We start from the raw sequence: 19010 nt of genomic DNA, 5'->3' as shown, positions 1-19010 counted from the left end.
ATGCTGGCCCAGAAATCCCTAGAGTCCAAGAGTTCTCACTAGATATAAAAGGAAAGAACATCTGATCAAGGATCCATTATGTTTTGGATTCTGTTTTTTTTGTGTTCTGGAAAAAATCCTTTCTGATCTCACATTGAGGAGCCAGAGATGCCAATGAACTTCCCAGATCCACAAATAAAGTATCACAGTAACTGTCAATTAAATCCAAAAACTGAATACATTGGAAGAAGAAATGAGTCTTTAATCTCCTTGGTTGTTGGGGTGGGAGAGAATCATAGAATGACTTGGTTTGGAGGGGATCTTGAAGATCCTCTAGTTCCAACCCATATGCCATGGGCAGGGCCAACTTCCACTGGACCAGGCTGCTCAAAGCCCCATCCAACCTGGCCCTGAACACTTCCAAGGATGAAGCACCCACAGTTTTTCTAAGCAACCTGTTCCAGTGTCTCACTACCTTCACAGTAACAGTTTTTCCTGCTATCTGATCTAAATCTACTCTCATTTTGGAGCCATTGCCCCTTGTCCTGTCACTACACATTCTTGTGAGTAGTCTTGCCCCATCTTTCCTGTTAGTTCCCCTCAGGTACTGGAATGCCCCAGTTAGGTCACCTGACACCTCTTTACTTCCAGGCTGAACAATCCCAATTCTCTCAGCCTTTCCTCTTAGGAGAGATGCTCCATCCTTCTAATCATCTTGGTGGCCTCCTCTATACTTACTCCAAGAACATGTCCTTCCTGTGCTGGGACCCCAGAGCTGAATGCAGCACTGCAGGTGGGGTCTCAGCAGAGCAGAGGGGCAGAATCCCCTCCCTGGCCCTGCTGGCTGCGCTGCTTTGGATGCAGCCCAGGACACGTTTGGCTCTCTGGGCTGTGAGTGCCCATGGCTGGGTCATGTCCAGCCTCTCACCCACCAGCACCCCCAAGTCCTTCTGGGCTGGGCTGCTCTGACCTGTCCATCCCCAGCCTGGATTGATACTGGGGTTTGCTCTGACTCAGGTACAGCGCCAGCACTTGGTCTTGTTAAACCTCATGAGGTTCCCATGGGCCACTTCTCCAGCTTGTCCAGGTCCCTCTGGATGGCATCCCATCCTTCAGGAATGTCAGCTGCACCACTCAGCTTGGGGCCAACTGTAAATCTGCTGAGGATGCATTTGATCCCTTTGTCTGTGTCATTGATGAAGATATTGAATAACTGTTGTCCCAGTACAGACCCCTGTGGAAAACCACTTGTCAGTGATGTCCATCAGAACTCGAAGCCATTGATCACCCTCTGGATGCAACCATCCAACCAATTCCTAAGCCACCTAACAATACACCCATTAAATCCATCACTCTCCAGAGAGAAGGATGTTGTGGGGGACTGTGTCAAAGGCTTTAGAGAGTCCAGATAAATGACATCTGTAGCCCTTCCCTTGTCCACTGATGGAGTCACCCAGCCATAGAAGGCCACTGGGTTAGTCAGGCAAGACTTGCCCTTGGTGAAGCCATGCTGGGTGTCTCAAATCACTTCCATGTCCTGCATGTGCCTTAGCACAGCTTCTAGAAATATCTGTTCCATCATCTTCCCAGGCAGAGAGGTGAGGCTGACAGGCTGGTAGTTCACAGTATCCTCCTTTCTATCCTTTTTCAAGATGGGCACAATGTTTCCCTGCATCCAGTCACCTGGGAGTTCTCCTGACTGCCATGAATTTTCAAGTATCATGGAGAGTGGCTTAGGAATTACTTCAGCCAATTCTGTCAGGAGTCTGGGATGCATCTTATCGGGTCCCGTAGACCTATGCACATTTATGTTCCTCGGGTGGTCATGAACCTGGAAGAGAGGCTGCCTGTGAAGACTGATGCAAAAAAGTTATTGAATACCTCAGGTCTTCTCCTTGTCTGTTGCTACCTGTTCACCAGTCTTGTTTATTGGAGAGGGTACATTTTTTTCATATTCCTTTTCTGATTAACATACCTGTAGACACCTTTCCTGTTATTCTTTGTGTCCCTTGCCTGATTTCAGTTCCAGTTTTGCCTTGGCCTTCCTCACCCACCTCCCACACAACCACACTTCTTCTCTATACTCTTCCCATTACCTGTTTTAGTTTCCACTGCTTGTGCATTTCCTTCATTTCCCTTAGTTTGACCAGCAGTTTCCTAGTCAGATATACTGATCTCTTGCCTTCCTTGCCTGATTCCTTTCTCCTGGGAATCACTAGCTCTTGTGCACTGTGGAAGACTTCCTTAAAGATCTGCCAGCTCTGTTCTGCTTCCTTGTCCCCATGGGCAGTCTCCCATGCATCCCACTGACTATCTCGCTGAGAAGCTGGAAGTCTGCCTACCTAAAGTTCAGAAGCCTGATGTTACTCCTTCCCTTACCTATATTCTTACATACTGCAGACTCCACCAGTGCATGACCACTGCAGCCCAGACTGCCTCCAGTCTTGGCATCCCTGATTAGCTCACTTACACAGGTGACCATCAAATCTAGTGTCACATTCCTCTGGTTAGTAGGGCTGTCTATAACCTGGCATAAGAAGTTGTCCTCCAAGCATTCCAGCAGTCTCCTGGATTGTCTACAGCTCACCGTGCTTCTTTTCCAGCGGATGACAGGGTGGTTGAAGTCGCTCAGCAGAACAAGAGAAGGGTGGTCATGGCATCTAACTCAGATTTTCCCATGCTACATGAAATGTGGTTTGCTTCATTTGATACAAAAACAGATTGCATCACTTGTGCAAACAAGATAAAACAGTTTTGATCCCAGACAGCACATAAACTGTGTCACAAAAAAACCCTGGAGTCAGGACTCAAGGAACGAGGGGTCCACACTAACAATGCATTCAAAAATAATTAGTTCTTTACCAGAATCACAGTATTTTACCCTAGATGTTACAGAGTCCGGACATGTTCTCCTTCATACTCAGCAAGCTTTCTTAGAAATGTGTTGAGTCTGATCATGGATTTCTAAGAAGCCATCAGATATCTCTTCTAATCTTAGTTTCCATGTTATTTAAGGCAACACTATAAAGAAACTATTTTTTTTGGTAGAAATACATCAATCTAATTGAAACTAATGGAAATTACATGCTTGCAATGATGAGAGAACAAATAGAGCCCCTGTTTCAAGTGCTGTATGACATAGCTAAAACATGTTCTTATTCCTTCTGTCTTAAAGGAAGCATTTGACTTTGAAGAACTGTAAATACAATCTAAACAAACTGATTTTAATCTGGCTTTTAAAATCTAAACCACAGAATTTTTTTTCAACTAGGAGAACATTCCAGGCTTGAATTTCCAGTATTCCCAATAGGTGTTCACTAAAACAGTGAAAGCACACAAAATGTTATTACTTGAACTATTTACCTACCTCAAGGAGCCTCTGTTATGTCAAAGACATATGACCTCTTTCAAAGTTGCATGTTATATATTCAAACCACATTACTGCTGTAGCTATTAGAACTTTTCTCATGTTCAGCAGGAGCAGGCAGCCATGGACGTACAGCTGAGGGTTCTGTGCTCCAATAGCCCTGCTGTTGTTTTGTTCGCTGCTATTTTTCCACCAGCTTTCAATAAAGCAGTTCACAGTAAGTTCCCAACCTCAAAACCCTTCTGGGAGCACTGGTGTGAATATATGAAAACTGCTTGGCTTTTATCTGACTGTATGGGTTTTAAGCTCTAAAAATCGCCTTTTGACTCACATAGAGCTGTGCTGCAAAAAAACAAAGGCTAAAACCTCCTGACAGCTGTACCTTGTTCACCTGTAAACTTCACTGTCATTTAATGGTATGAGCAATTTCAATCATATCACTTAAGTCCTGATGTGTAGCATTTTCACTGAGGCAAGAGGCAGCTTAGGCAAAATAGATGTAATTGCTGTAGAGGAGCAGTAATACATAAAATCATGCACCATGGCTTCAAAGGCATTGTGTCAGTTTCTTTAAGAGCCTTGGCACTGGTTTCAGTGAAAAATAGTATTGAAGAAAATTTCTATGGAAAAAAATACAGCATATCAGGTTTCTTCAGTGCAAAGAAATAAGGCTTCAATATCTCATTGCTTTTAAAGACACAAAGAAAATTAAATAGAGGTTAATCAACTGCTGGCTAATTAAGAGTGAAAATACAGTGTGGTGGTCTCCTATGGATTGAAGAATGATTGTTTTCAAAGTGAAATATTGTGATAACCCAAGTTGTGCCTTTCTAGAGCTGTGCTGTCAGCAGTGGAGCAAGTTCGGAGCAATTGTAGGTTTCTGGATAAGCTCCCTTAGTTGAAACAAACTTTCTGATATTCTAGGAGGTATCAATAAAAAAACTTGTTGCTCCATACACTTCCTTGACTGACCTCTTCAGTGAATACATATTCTCGAATACGTATTTTCAGGAATTTTAAGGAAGAATTACAGAGTGCCAAACCCTGGGCTAAACTTTAGGGGCTGTCAAAAGGCTAGTTTTTTTAAAGCAGCAGCAGAAAACTGTATGTTAAGCAGTTGTGGTCATTTAGCATACACCTGCAGCTAAACATTTCAAACAATATCTTTGGAGGATGAATTCTTGTCCCTGGTGAATCACTGCCAAGTTTGCCATTGATATATTAGCGCCACAGGTTCATCTTGGATAACATGCTAAACAAAGGCCATAGAGTGTTCTTCCTATACAGTCTCTGCATGTTCCTCACTACCTAATCATAATATAACCATGATTTCTAACAGCAAAAGTTTATAAAAACCTTTTTCAGTGCTAAGGTAGTTCAGATAGCATTATCTTAACTGATTTCTAGCACAAAATATATGGATGCAGCTCATTGAAAATACTGCTCTCACTACTTAGCTATGCCTAAGTAGGCAGTTGCGATCTGCCAATAAATAACACAAATTAGAAGTTTAATAAACAGGTGTAATTTCTATGTTACCTGCCATTTTAATTTTAGTTAGTTTCTCTTCATTTTTACCACCTTTTTTTTTCCTCCTGGCCTTAACACTATAAAAGCTTAAGATGATTTTACTCTTAGAATTTTACCCTTCAGCCACCCCATAAAACTTTATTTTAATCCTTTAATCCTCTAACTTTCTTAATTAAGTTCTGATTATTTAAAAAATAGTTATACACATTTTCAGGAGACATCATTCATTTTAATTACTCTTCTCTGGTGAATAGGGAATGTATACGATCATTGTGGAGTCAGAAACAAAAGCTATAATCCCACATAAAATGCTGCATGAAGTTGGAATATGTCCTACAAAAGCAGAGATGGAAACTATTATTTGCAAGGAAGTCAGTAAATTACTTTCTACTTCAAAAATAGTAGGCTGCTTGTTCTGAATTACTCAAAAATTTGTAGTACACCTATAAAGCACCTGGTCTCAGTGTTAAAAGTAACATATTGAGACTTGTAAATGGAATAGCTCCAGGCTTGCTGCAAAGTCAATATTTTTCCTCTGTACTCAGGTGTAACAGGTTATAGAAGATCTGTAGTGAATTCTTTCTCCACAAACACTCTATCTTCATTGATCTTGAGTTGTCATCTGCTTGCATCAATAGCAACCAAGCTCTTCCAAGTTCCCATTTTTCCTTAGCACTCAAAACTCTGTCCTCTTCTTGTTTTTCTCTCATCTCCACCGTTGTTGCTGCCTGTTCTGAGCTTCCCCTCCCCCTCCCAAAGACATGTGCTCCTGCCCATGTGCTCCGAGCTCCTTTGTTCCAAGCGCGGGCAAAACCAAATGTAACTCAGACTCTTTAGCAGTGTCTGATTGGCCGGTCATCCCGGGTCCGCCCCCAGTCCTCCCCTTTCCCCTCTCCTAATAAAAGATGGTCGAGGGGAGGCTCCGCCTCTCACTCAGCTCAGTGACTTTCCTGTGAACATCTCTGGTTGTCTGTCTCATTTGAAAGCTTCTAACTGCAGGGAATTGAGCGAGCAGGGAGCTCTATTTCTCCCTCTTTGCTTCTGCTGATGGTATTTGCTCTGCAGCTGATTCAGGTACCAATTCTAGAGCTACTAAAGTGCTAGATTGCCCGTGCTACCTCTCTGGGCTGCTCGAGGCTTTCTAAGGCATTGAAATACAAGCGCTAGCCGGTATAAAGCTGAAAAGATACCTTCCACATTTGGCGCCCAATGTGCGGCGCCAAATGTGGAAGGTATCTCACCGTCACGCCTGTAACATGTTATTCAGAGCATCCTCTTCATCTCTTTTCAACTTTCTGCACGATTTCTGTCCCTGCCACCATTCTCTACCCTCTGCTTATCTCAGAAACGCTCTCATCTCAAGAACAGACAGTTCACAGAGTTACCTCTCTTCTCCTTACCCATTCCCTCCAGGGGAGGTTGAAATCCTGATCTCTTTGACACTTTTCATGGATACCTGCCTGCCAGTTTAAACAGCATGTGTCCGAGGGACAGCCTTTAATATCTTTTCACTCTACACTGACGCTTCAGGACAAGACTGCAGTCCTGCTTGTCGTCAGGTCTATAAGCTGTGTCTTCCTTGATTCAGACCTCTCTCCATGTCTCTCTCATTTCCCAGATATCTGGAAGCCTTGTGTTTTATTTCTGCCTATGCTTTTCCTAGCCATCCATAAATATATAACTGTTGCAAGCTAATAGCTGATACTGATTGCCTTCACAGTACTGCAGAAACTTTTCTCTGACCTAAACAGAAGCACCTTTGCTTTGTTCATGTCTACTCTGAACGCTGTTGTGATGGTCAGTTGCCTCGACTGTGTCTTTCCTGTCTTGCATCTCTCTCATCCTCTTTTTTTTTTTTTTTTTTCCCAAATGAATTGCCTTTCTGCTTTGTGTTCAAGTCCTTTCTTGGTTAGTTAACCCCCTAGCTACGTCCTCTTTGATAACATAAGGTCAGCTCTCTCTTTATTTCTACTCGGGGACCATAAATATCAGCCCCTATCTGGCACTTTTGTGTGTCTGTTCAATGCTTTCAGAAGTCCTTCGTGTTTTCTCCATCACTGCTGCACATACATAGAAGAAGCTTCTATAAATACATGTCAAAATCAGCTCATTAATCTTCTTCACACACATACACCCTTTTCCATTATTTTTATACAACCCCCCTTTAATGATTAGGTTATTATGATACCTATCTACATTACTTCTTTGCTTTCTTATACACCCACAGCTATCTGGTTTCTGTCTGTCACTTCAACTACTTTTTCAACTACAAATTTTTGGGGTGCAATAAAATCAGAATTGCCTTCTTTATTTGTGTAACAAAAAACAAGTTCTTGTTCCAGAATGGTTGCTCAAAACCATTGCCAAAATAGAATAAATATCAACCTGTAAAGCTGAATGTGTGGTCTAGGTGAGAAGCAGTGCCCATTCTTAAGAAACTATGGCTGTCCGTGAGGCCAAACCTGATTCTGCCTGTAACCCAGTCTGCTGGTCACATGTGAATGCTGTAAAGCCACCTGGATTTTTAGTGTTGTCAGTTGGTCCATGGTCCAGATGTAGAAATGGAAGCCATAAAAACAAATCCACTTCTGTCATCACTTTACAAGCAATTGTACAGTGCCCATGGAGATGAAACCACTAACTCATAAGCCATAACACTGGAGATTGTGAAACAGTCGAATCCCTGATCAGATGTGCTGAACCATGACAGGGTAAAATTATGAAAGTAGCTTGTCCTTATTTTTTTTCTTGCCCATTTGGAGGCACTGAAGAAACAGCTGCCTTCAGGACACACTGAGCACTAAGTTCTGAAAACCAGGCCCTGATAAAGATTTTGCCCTTTGCCATATGGGGTCTGGACTCACCACAAAGGACATGCATATTCCTCACTTTGCTCTTCCGTCAAACTCCTTCTGCCTCTGAGGATGAGGCCTCAGCATATAGAACCTAGTAAACCCTACAAACACAGTTATGTGCACCCAGAAAAAGCAAGCTGCATGTACTCAGGTACTACTTTGCTGTGCCAGAATACTCTCACTGACATAGGTAAAAGTCACAGTGAAGGCAAAGAGAAAAAGGCTTTTTTCCATGTAAACCATGGAAAAATCAGGAAACATCCAGGAGCCCCAGACAGAACCTGTAATATCTGTGCAAATCTATGAGACACTGACTAGGACCTTCATTTTGTGGTGAGCCACACAAAGAAGAAGAGAGGATCAGGCAAAGCAGGACATCCCTGTGTTCCTGGGATAGATGGCTGGCTGGATGCCACTGGAAGGCAGTGATTCTCCCAAAAATAGAGCTGTCAGGTTTTTAAAGTGATGGCAAAGCTCATTCCATCTGATAAACCAAGGTTACACCTGTGGGTTGACTTATGAGGTGAGGATATTTCAAAATCTCAGGTTTGTTCAAATCACTTACCTTCATAGCTGTTGATGCTAGTCTGTTTATGTGTGATAGATGAATCTGCCATCTATCTAAACACCCTAAAGGCAGCAAAAAATAACAATAAATAAAATCTGTTTTCATAGCCAGGGACATAAATGTGTTTTTTATAGAGGTCAAGAGATGCTTGTCCCTCCCATGTGCTGCAGAAGACATGAACAGTCAAGGTCTCTTGCATATTGAAAAGCAAGATGGGATGAGAGTTCTTGGCTTTTCAGATACAGCACATGTGGTACTCTTTCTTCAGAAAGGCAAACATGCAACTGCCCAACATCAGTGATCCCAACCATAAAGCTGATATTGAAGTTCTGACATATTACAAAATTGTTAAATTTGGGAAGTTATCTGGGAACATCTGTGTACATTCTGAATCATGGCTGTGGAATGAAAGAAAAAGAATTCCAAAGAATATATTTAAATCAAATGGGCCATAAAGGATCTGAAATTTCTGAAGCTTTATATCCCAATTTGATAAAGACAAAAGTATTGCTGGTTTTAAAAATTAAGTGTTTTCATGGGAAAAAAAAAAAGAAAAATAGTCAACTATCATATTTTTGTTTTTCTACTATAAGGGAAGTGAAAAATTAACTGAGGACATTCATTGCAAAAGCACTGAATAAAACTACTTCATGTCACAAATCCACTGATCTCTTCTATAGAGAAATCACCGTTTCATTTAACCCAGGCATGTTCTATTCCAGAATTTTCCATAATAAAATTTCTATTGAGCCTTATAAACACAAATCTAAAGGTCAGGTAATAATATTTTGGGGTTTGACTCATGTATCTTTTGCCTATTTAGCAATTTTTCATGACATATAATCAACAGCAATGATCTAAACACAGATCCAATCTCACATGTGTATAGCAAGTAAATACAGGCGCTTCTATGGACAGCATTAACCTATTTCTATTACCATGTTCTGATGACACTTCACAGGTTCATAAAGCTGTTTTCTCCCAAATTACACAACAGTGTTTGAGAAGACAAACCTTGGCAAACCTCCTCATTTGTAAGCTGACCAGCCTCCAAAGGGCTGAATTTCATTGTTTTCTCCTTACCCACTTACGGGAACTAGTTTTCTCACAATGATGACGGAGTTTTTGTGTTTAGGTGGCTAAGCCAATTCACTGCACCCAGTAAATGTGTGAATCACTATCATGTCTGAAGTAGTTCCTGAAGAATTCCTTTTAGAAATACAATCAGGATGGGTACATGCATCTAGAAATAGTTACTAGTATATCAACATCTGCTAGGTGATTGAGTTTAACCATGTACTCACAGAAGTTTGCAGAAAGTTTTGCCAAGTCTTTCTGGGAGTAGCTTCTTGGTCAGAGTTACTTTTTTAAACACTCGCAGTTTAAATGATGTGTTCTCACCATTGCTCTGAAGACACACACTCCCGAACACAAAGTCAAAGAACTCAGTCCCTTAAAGTTGTTCTGTGTAGGGTTGATAGCAGACCCAGATTTTGTATCTTCTTTATCATGCTAATACATGGACAGATGTACGAGCTCAAATGAACCTGCCCCCTTCTCCAACGCCCTCAAATTTAGAATCAGCCATGTGCTGACTAAAAAAGGCTCTCTACATTTCTGGGATAGAAAAGGTTCAAACCTCAACATCCATGTCTACAAGGAGCCCAGCATTAGCCCACGATTTCACCATGCCTTCCTGACACCTGCTTCCTACCCTATACTCCCTGGAATGTGCACAAGTCCCAGCAGCCTGGAAATGCTGCCAGAGAAGGAACAAAGTGGTGGAGCAGAGCTAATGAGCCTGGACTTGGCCCTTCTGAGAAAGTATTAGGTTGCAATTTAAATGAGCCATAAGATCTCAATTCAAAATGGCTTAAATGCAGTGGCCCAGTTAAGCTCTGCTCAGGTTTACACATAGCTACTTTACTACACTGCCGCAGTGACCACTCTTCGCAGCCCGGCCAGCACCTGCAGTGTGCGGCAGGAGTGGGGAGCAGCCGAATGCACCAAGATTTAAAGCTGCTCCTCTGGAGTTCAGCTCTGTCCAGGGGAGCTGAAGCTCCAGGTGCTGCAGCTGTCAGCAGCCCCAACGAGGGAGAAGATAAAAGGCAGTTAGGAGGCTTGTCTCTGGACACAGTTCCAAACTTATTTTGAGCAGGAAGTCCAAGCAGAACAAGCCCCGACCAAGCCTGTGCAACAACTTATAAAGGAGGGTGGCACAAAGGGAGTGGCCGGACCAGGGACCAATAAGAATCTCTGGGTGAGGGATATGGACAGGGACAGACATACACACAGCCCAATGGTCTTAAGGGGCGGAGGGAAAGGGATCACATGCCCCAATGGGGCTTCGAGGTTTCAGGGATTTCCAGGGAGGAGGTATCAGAAGGGGCAGGGTCTCTGGGGATTGACAAGAACCATATAAGTACAATCAGGGAGGGCCTAGGTGATGGACACCAAACCATCTGGAATAATGGGAGGCGTTTAGGTGATTGATAGGGAACCGACTAGAACAAGGGGAGGAGAGTAACCATGTAGGGAGCATTGGGGGAGCGGCTAGGGTTTGGGGTGTACCAACTGGGAATGGGGGTAAAGGAGTAACAGGGTTAAACCATTGAAACATATGAAACATGTAGGCATATCATAGAACACCACACCACCCCAACACCACACCACCAAACTACACTCAAATTATTGTCGTGTGCAAAAAGAAAACAATAAACAAAAAAATATATTTCTCATATAATTACCAGCAGAATAACTGACTTAAATATTATTATTATTATTGTTATTGTTGTTGTTATATTATTATTATTATTATTATTATGGATTAATTATTTCCTAAAACTAAAAGAGAAGTCTGGACTTGCCACTTGCCTGCTGTTCTTCCTTGGTTATCATTCCATCACTTCATCCCACACACCCAGCCTGTTTTCACTGAGTCGCCCCTTGCAAGGCATTTGCTATCACACCATACCTGTTCTTCTCTCTGTGTTACCAACATGCCATGGACATGGCATTGTTCAGCCTGAGAAGAGAAAGCTCTGGGGAGACCTTACTGAGGACTTACAGTACATAACAGGGTTCTTGAATCACAGAATCATTAAATCACTTAGGTTGGAAAAGATCTCCAAGATCAAGCCCAACCTTTGACCAAACACCAACATGTCAACTAAACCGTAGTACTAAGTGCCATGTCCAGTCCTTCCTTGAACATTTCCAGGGATGGTAACTCCACCACCTCCCTAGAGAGCACTGTCCAATTCCTGACAACCCTTTTATGAAGAAATGCTCTGTGAACCTCCACTGGCACAGCTGGAGACTCTGTCCCCTTCTCCTGTCACTTGTTACCTGGGAGAAGAGGCCGACCCCCACCTGGCTATACCCTCGTTCAGGCAGTTGTAGATGGTGATGAGGTCTTCCCTGAGACTTCTTTTCTCCAGGATAAACAACCCCAGCTCCTTCAACCACTTCTCATATGACTTCCTCTCTAGAATCTTCCCCAGCTCCGTTGCCTTTCTCTGGACTCACTCCAACACCTCAGTGTGTTTCTTGTCATGAGGGACCCAGAATGGGACACAGGGCCTCACCAGTGCTGAGTACGGGGGGACAATGGCCACAGTATTTTTGATATAAACCACGATGCCATTGGCCTTCTTGGCTTCCTGGGCACACCGTGGCTCATGTTGAGCTGCTGTCACCAGCACCGCCAGGTCCTTTTCCGCTGGGCAGCTTTCCAGCCACTCTGCCCCAGGCCTGGGTTATTGTTACCGAAGTGCAGGACCCATCACTGGGCCTTGTTGAACCTCACACCACTGCCTTCAGCTCATCAATCCAGAATCTCCAAATCCCTCCACAGAGCCTTCCTTCACTTCTGCCCAGCTTGATGTGGTCTGCCAACTTACTGGGTGTGTACTCAATCACCTCATCCAGGTCATCAACAAAAATATTAAATGGGACTGGCTCCAATGCTGAGCTCTGAGAAATCTCAGTGACTGGCCACCAGCTGGACCACTCTCTGGACCCAGCCAGTTTTTAACACAGTGAATGGTGCACCTCTTCAAGCCATGACCAGTCAGTTTCTTCAGGAGAATACAGTGGGAGACAGTGTCAAAGGCTTTGCCAAAGCCAGGTAGACTACATTTACAGATTTTCCATCATCCACTAAGCAGGGCACGTGATCATAAATGGAGATCAGGTTGGTCAGGAAGGACCAACTATTCACAAAGCTATGCTGTCTGGGCCTGATCTCTTGGTTGTCCTACATGCCTTGAGTGTGAAGGTACTCAAGATGATCTGTTCCGCAATGTTCCATAACACCAAGATCAGGCTGACAGGCCTGTACTTCCCTGGATCCCCCTTCTGACCCTTCTTGTGGATGTGACCATTGGCCAACCTGCAGTCACCTGGGACTTCCCTGGTTTATCAGGACTGATGATAAATAATGGAGAGCAGCTCAGCAAGCTCTTCTGTCACCTCCCTCAGTACCATCGAAGGATGGATCCTCATCTAAGGACGAATCCCATCCCTCCCATACACCTATGAGTGTCTAAATGGCTCAGCAGGTCAATAACTACTCCCTCCTGGGTTTCAGAGAGTCTTTTCTTCTCCCTGTCCCTGTCTACCAGCTTAGAGGACTGATTGCTCTGAGGATCACTGGTCTTATGGACTTACCTTATAGACTGAATTAAAGAAGGCATTAACTACCCCAGCCTTTTCCTCATCTGTTGCAGTGCGTGTGGCTCTGGCCACCATGGCCAGCAAGGACCCTACGTCCTGGTGGATGGGCACTTAGGTATAGCACATTCCCTTAGGTTAGGGTGAGTTCCCACAGACTCTTGTGTTCACTATTTACATACTTAATACTGATTGGTTCATGTATTCCCCATCCAATTTTATGTGTATGCTTATACATATGTATTTTTCCTGTTTGACTACGCATTAAGTCTAGAAAGTTCCTCCCAGTTCGATGCCCTGTTGGTTCATTGTTATAACTCCCTCCTCCAAGTTATTCCCATTGGATATCTCCCTGTTAGTCCATCCCATTTAGTGCTATCCGATTGGTTGTTTCCCTTCTCTCCACCTCTATTCCACTGAGAAAAAGAACCCTGGACTCTACCCTCAAACTGTTCTTTGTCCCCGGACCCTTCAGCTGTGCATGGAATAAACCTCGCTTGTGGAACCCGTATAAAGAGCCTCTCCCTCTTCTTTGCCTCTGCCAACGCTCCTGTCACCTTTGTTGGGGTTTGCTCCTAGAGCAGAGGAGCCAGCCTGCTCAAGCTGCAGCTGCCCGCCCAGAGACATCTGCAGAAAGGATGCTGTGCCCCTTCGGGTAATCTCCAGCCAGCATCACACTCATCCTTGGTGACAGTGTTCCCCCATGCATCCAATGATAGATGGAGATTTTCCTTGGCCTTCATTTTATTATTAATGTTACTGTAAAAACACTTCTTATTATCTTTCACAGCAGTGACAAGATTGAGTTCTAGCTGAGAGTTCGTCTTTTTCATTTTCTCTCTACATGACGTAACAACATACTTGTACTCTTCCAGAGTTGTCTGCCCCTTCTTCCAAAGGCCAGAAAGTCTCTTTCTCCTGCAAAAGCTCCCTGTTCAGACAGGCTAGTTTTCTTCCCTGCCAGGGAATGATGAAGACAAATGTTTTAGCAGGGCCTATTGTGACACAATAAGGGGTAATGGTTTTAGACTAAAAGAGGGTAGATTTAGTCTAAATATAAGGATGAAGTTTTTGTTATGAGGGTTGCTGAAACACTGGAACAAGTTGTTCAGAGAGATGGCAAATATCCTGTCCTTGGAAACATTCAAGGTCAGGTTGGATGGGGCTCTAAGCAAACTTAGTTATTAGAAGATGTCCCTGTCAGTTTCAGGGTTTGATGCAATGACTTTTAAATATCTCTTCAAAAACAAGCTATTCTATGATTCTATGGTAAATATTTCATTCTACACAGAATACTTCTTGTTACTAGCTATCTAAAACCTACAGTTATAGCACGTGATTATAAGCAAAAGTAAAAAATTAGGCACTAGCCACTCAAACATTAGGAAAAAATATTACAGTAATAACTAACTAGGCTCAAGCAAAGCTACAGTCAACTCATATTCAGAAAAAGCCTGTGACCTTGCTGGGTTAACTTAACCTGCTGCCTCTCTATTAATGATAATTCCACATTTACCAGGCTACAAGGATACAGCTAGGCCAATCCTGGAGTGCAGATGCATGTCCAGATGTGTACACACGTAGTGTTCTCATCCAGAGAGATAAATCAGGTCTAAATTGCCAAAGACTACAGAGCTACTATGTTTTGTGTACAGTTGTGTCCCATGTCATTCCAGTGATGAAATGCCAACCTATTCCTAACATGCTTTTGGTTGTTCCATGCCAGGCTTTCAAACAGACCAGAGTTCAACAGTTTTGGAAGAAACCTTAAATGAACTTCCTGATGGAAAACACATGTGTTCATCCCCCCAAATTAGAGCTGCCATTTTTTTTTTTTGTTGTCCTCTATCATTTCTGTTCTACCCTATTTATGACCATTTTGTCCTCAGTACTGTTGTTTTCTACTTTAAAATCAATTCCAACCCACTTGGGAACTGCTTTTTCTTTTTTTTTTTTTTTTCCTAAGGGTATCACCTCCTAAAATGAGACACAATTACAGATTTGGATGTTTTGAACTGTGATCTACTGACCCAGTCTACTGTTTAGTGTTTTTTCGCATTTCTCAGAAACAGGCTTGCTCTGGAATAGTTTTTAATAGATTTAGCCCACTAACTCATGTTCTAAAGCATGAAGAAGCACAGGTAGACCAGACCTTCTTCATGAGAATTTTCAGGCTTTCTTCAAAAATGTTGGGGGTGGAAATAAAACTTTATTTCAAAAGACGTGCTAAGAGATGCAACCTCCCAGACCTAGCTATTTTTAAAAGTGATAAATTAAAAAAAAATATTTCTAAGAAACTTTGTTGCACTTACCTATTAAATTTCAATTCATGTAATCCAAACATTACCAGAATTGACTGGTTTATTTTGAAGATGTTCTCCACAGAAAAGTTTACAAATTATGATCTTTCATGTAATGTGGCTAGAAAAGACAGTAATTGGCTAGAGCCTTCCCCTAATTTAGAGCCCTCTCCTAAGTCTACTTTATTAAAATCTTTGTTAGGAACTAGTTGAGAAAACAATTTGCCCTCCATGTGCCAGACATGACTATCATCCATCATGAGGCTTATGTGCTTCTCCTTTTAAACAACTTCCTCTGCATTCTGAATATGAATGCATCTCTGGATGCTCTCACCACTTGACTGGGATTTTCCTCAGCTTACAGGGCTTGTTTCTAGCTGGACACAGCAGCTGAAGAAGTGGAAAATAGCTGCTAGATGCTCACCACCACAACCAAACACAAGACTCTCATTCTGGCATCAGCTAGGAGGGTGCAGTTTCTAACAGAGAGGTGGAACAAATCCTCTGTAAGAAACACTGACTTCAAGGGATGTTCTTTTATTGCACAACTTATCTGGATGCAGAAGTATCCAGAGGACTCCAATACCCTGAGACAGAAGAACATCCTTGGCTCAGCCTCCACAATGGTGTGAAGCAGAGCCCCACCAATCCTGGTCAAACTCCGTTCTTTGGCATGCAGTGGAACCAGGGGAACTACAGGACAAGGGCAATATCTAGATACCCTAGTCAAGAAAGTGGGCTAGTTAGCACTTGAGGCTTCACAGCTGTTATTAAAATGTAAAACAAGCTCCAAGAGTTGTATAGTAGTGTAACAGGCCCATGGACTTGCATGATGGAACATATAGCTCCTTACAGCACCATCCAAATAAGAGAGTGAGATATCCTTAAAATGACAAGCCACTGCAAATGGGCATGCTTTCATCTCGCTGAGAAATCTGACAGATTCTGTGACTGAGGCAGACTGAAGCTGCCATGTATTAGTAATGCATAGCCCCAGACATCATTTAGGGTAGTTTGGTTTCTAGCTTTCACCAATTCGTTTTCAAAACATGGTTTTATTCTGCATTTATACAAAAACCTCAAAATTCATTATCTGCCTCTTCACCTACCTTGAAAAGAGCTTTCCATTTCCTGAAGTTTTTAAGCAGTGTCTGTGAGGCTTTTATTATTTTTTTATGTTTTCATCAATTTTTGCAGCTTTATTTATGAGTCCTCACTGCTGTGCTGCCTCAGAGGTTAACAGATTACTACTGTTGTAATCAGTGAAATAGAATATTGGTCTTAGTATACCAAACATCCTCCTGGGAGACTTATTTTGAAATAAGTCTTTAACTCAGAATAGATTTCCCTTATGAAGCCAGACTTGCATAGCATTACTTTGAGCCTATCAAATAATTTTCTGGAAATTGAGGTAATCTGTCTTAATAAATAACAATCTAGGTCAAAAATGTTCCTCATTTTGAAAAGACCAAGGACTACAGATTTTTCTTATGTAGTGCATTATGAAAACAAAATCTGTTTTAAAAATCGTGCTTACCTAATATGTTAAGAAGTAGTCCCATCATTTGTATTGTGGATTTTTCTTTCATTTCCTCTTTGTAGACATATCCATCTAATCTTCCTCTCAGCTGGCACTATCACGTAGACAGGTTCTCAATACAGCGTATTTCAAGGCAGTTACTAAACCACCCAGCTACCTGGAATCAGAAAGAAGAGTAAGGATTTTCCAAAACTCCCAAAATACCAAAAAACATATATCAGAATTATTGGAAGAATCCAGTTATGTACCAGCTACAGAGGACCACTAGCTGAAAAAAAAAAGAATAATTTTAAATAAAAAATAATTTCATGATCTGTTCATGAACCTGCCAGGAACATTACATTTGTCTGATGAATAAATTATTCATTGTGAAATATTTCTTCAGCACCATCTGTGACTAAAGTTCTCAGAGCATTCTACTGTTCGTTATTTCACTAAAGACTTAGATTATTATTTAAAGCCTGTCCATAGTAGAGGCTGCAGAAAATGTTATAGTAAATACAAAGAAGTCACTCGAAGCATGAATTAGATAAAAGAGATGATTATACCAAAACCATTATTAACTGGTCAGCTTTTAGTGTTTAGGTGCAGAAAATCATCAGTGACTGACATTGGAGAAGGATGCAAACAAGCTTAAATGGGAGGACATACCTCTCTCTCCTGCCGACACATTCACACTCCTGTCTACCATTCCCCTCCACCAACTCTCCCACAAGACATGAATTCTGCTGTTCATGCTCTCTCCTCCCTCTAGTCCAACCTATTTTTTTCCTTCCAGATCATTGCCCTGGGCACTTTGGTCTGTTTCTCCTTTGTGAGTCTTCTCCAGCACAGATGCCTTCATTCTTGGTGCTACTGACCAAAGCTGCCAGCATTTCAGTAATGTGCTTATCTGAGCTGGATGCTAGTGCTGCTTCTCCTTTTGTCCCTTGCCTCTCACTTTCCCTGAATGTAAGAAAAGAGCCCAGATATAAAAGCGAGGGGAAAGGGACAACAGTCTCACCACTGAGTCAGTCAACACTCTCTGTCCAACCCACCTTGAGGGGTATTTTGTAGGAATATCCCACACTGAACTGGGAAGGAGGAGGAACCACACTATTCCTTTTCAAGCTTTCTGGAAACATCTGTCCCAGTTCACAGCTTTTTGTTTCCCTTAGCACATGAGCCACTTCTGCCTCCTACTCCAAGGGTGCTGGTATAAAATGTGGTTGCTAGTATTTGAAGGTTACTCTAAAACTATTCTTTGTGCGTGTGTATATGCATGCACAGGAACAAAAAAAACAACCACCCCAAAACCAGCCTTTGCATTCATAAGAGCCAGGCTTACAGAAAATAAGTGTGACGCTATTGTGAGTCAACTTCACAGAAGAACTTGGCATTGTTCATTTTTGGCATTGATCATTTTTCTTCTGATGGAACACATCAAATATAGGCTGAGGTCTGCATAATGCACACAATAAGTCCTGGGGAAAAAAAAATCTTGTAAAAGAGCTTTTAGAGAGGTGGTTAGAAAGCAAAGAGGCTTTATGTTCTCTCTGCTGTAGCTCCAAAATGCCTGCTATACAGCTAACATTATTTCCCAGCATGTCTATTGGAACATATTTCAGAAAAGTAATTCTTTCTCCACCCTCTCAAGGGATTCGAGACAGAATTTCTGAGAAAAGCAAAGATATGCAGATGTTTTAAGACCCCCTGTTGCACTGCTGTTTGCAAATCTGACATAGATGCAAGAACTGCTGTTACAAAAGTTGCACAGAGCTTACCGAGGTCCAGATCCAGCCAGCCAGGGTAGTCTTGACTCCTCAGATGCATCAAGACTCTGTGAGTTGAGACATATCTCAGGTGAACTCTGAGCCTGTCTGGGAATTGGCTGTGGCCTAGTCCAAAATTACATAACAAATTGAGACAATTTTTGCTTGAAGCTTGGAGTAAAAAAGAGGTCTCATTTGAAGGAATGCAGGATGCCAAAGCTGCGTTAAGTGTCTGGCAGGAAGGATTTCTTTTTTCACTGTTCAGTTTTTCCTACTAATTTGTGGGATGAAAAGCCAGAATCACCTCTTTTCAGCACGTGCAATGGCAGAAAACTGATCTTCCTCATTGCTAAGCAGGTTCTATTCAGAGGACAGTTTAAATTTCTGATTTTACAGTTAATCTGGAGAAAAAGTGGCTCAACAAGCCACTGGTTATGTGATCACCC

Source organism: Corvus hawaiiensis, chromosome Z (assembly GCF_020740725.1).
Source record: "Corvus hawaiiensis isolate bCorHaw1 chromosome Z, bCorHaw1.pri.cur, whole genome shotgun sequence".
Lineage (NCBI taxonomy): Eukaryota > Metazoa > Chordata > Aves > Passeriformes > Corvidae > Corvus > Corvus hawaiiensis.
The sequence above is the reverse complement of the archived record's forward strand: the minus strand, read 5'-3'. Positions refer to the sequence as shown.